The sequence below is a fragment of the Galeopterus variegatus genome, unplaced genomic scaffold (assembly GCF_000696425.1).
Source record: "Galeopterus variegatus unplaced genomic scaffold, G_variegatus-3.0.2 Scaffold5166, whole genome shotgun sequence".
NCBI classification, from domain to species: Eukaryota; Metazoa; Chordata; class Mammalia; order Dermoptera; family Cynocephalidae; genus Galeopterus; species Galeopterus variegatus.
In genome coordinates, this window is record NW_007731277.1 from 160,462 (window position 1) to 162,286 (window position 1,825).

Sequence of the window (1,825 nt, forward strand, 5' to 3'; positions counted from 1 at the left end):
TTTTTTTTTTTTTTTGTTCCCCTTTTTGTCTTTTTTTTCGTGTCCGGCAACGGATCACAACCCTCAGTGTCGTGCCCGTACCGGACCGGGACCGGCAACGGGATCGCAACCCTCGGTGTCACGCCCACACCTCGCTCAGCTAGTGAGCGGGAACCGGTCTGTATGTGGGATCCGAACCCTCGGTGGGAGCGCCACCACGCTCCCAAGCGGCGCACTGTAGCAGTGCGCCACTGGGCCGGCCCAGTGTGGTGGTGTTTTAAATAAAAGTTTCTGAGTGGCTAGATGTTACAACCACCATGCAGTTGGTCTGTCAGCCACTGGAGTGCACTGACACAAGGAGAGTCACCAGTAGAGACCAAAGAAAAGAAGAGGATGTCTCTCTCCACAAAGCCCATTCCAGAGTGACAGAAGAAGAATCTGCTCTATATTATATTGGGGGACTAGAACCCAGCTTTCAGCATTGGACAGATCATCTAGGCAACGAATCAACAGAGTAACCATTACTCTTTCAGAAGGAGAGAAGAAATTTAGGGTTATCAGAGGTGGGAGGTGGGAGGGAGAAAGGAATAGGGAGAAAGTGGACAAGGGGCATAAAGAATAAGTACAATTTGTAACAAAAAACATACTAGTAATATTGATTTGATCAACGTATGTCAACATTGAATCCCCAAAATATGTATAATCAATTATGATTCAATAAAAATAAATAAAGTTTCTGGCAGTTAGGGAGGCCAGAACCTAGAAAGCTTTTGGAATAATCCAGACTGGAAACTAGGTCCAAATTAATGTGGAGTCCTGGTAAATAGAAAGGAGGGGACTGAGTAAAGACATTTTGTGATGAAGGCTCAGAGTGAAGGAATCAAGGGTGATTTCACCAGAGGTAGGTCTCAATTTCATGTCTAGCTTGCATTTGAAATATCTGAGCCTCGGAGCCCTTTAAAAATGAACTTTAACAGTCATAGGCCTGCTGAAAAGAAGCCTACCTTTCCATTATGGAAAATAGCCACCAATGGTGAGTGAGGGCTGCCATAAACCAGCGCTGTGCCAAGAACTTTTCCTGCTGTATCTCACTTCATTTTCATAGTAACGGATGAAGCAGGTAGTTACTACAGATGATTTTTATGGATTAGAAATGGCTTAGAGGTTAAATAATTTATACTAATTCACACAGCCAGTGAGTGGGACAGAGCTGGAATTTACCTTAAACTGCTAAATCTTCAGTCACCTAGAGATGAGATATCTGTGAAGTTAGAAGCTTTTATTCCCTGGGCTTCCATTGCCTAGCTTTTCCTTCGACTCCTCTTTCATTCCTGCCTCTGATTCTATTCTGTGCTTCCTTTGTGGCAAATCACATTATGGGGTTAATTTACCTAATAGGTTCCATTAGCCCAGAGTGCTGCAAAATGTAATATAATGAAAGCATGTCGCCTTATGAGAAGCATAAAGTTAGTAGTGTTAGTCAGCTTTGGACTTATTCAAAATGAATATAGGGTACTTTGTGATACCAATTCAGTCTGGAAAAAAGAATGTTTTAACAAGAAGAGCAACCCAGTCATCCAGGCTGAGTGTTTAATCCAGACAGTGATTTCCTGTTGGTGCATACACCATCTCTAGAGCTGACAGTGCCCTGGATGAAAAGCTGCCCGTTTTAAACTTAGATTCACTTTCTCCAGTGTCAAGACTTGCACAAAATTCCTCAGGATTACCTCTGCCCTTTCCCAGTTTAGCTCCTTCAAGACTCAGCTGTTCTCCCAGTTCTTGAGGCCAGGGGAGTCTTAGTTATTTTCAGCTCTTAGATTGTCCAGAGCTGGAACATTGCCTAGAA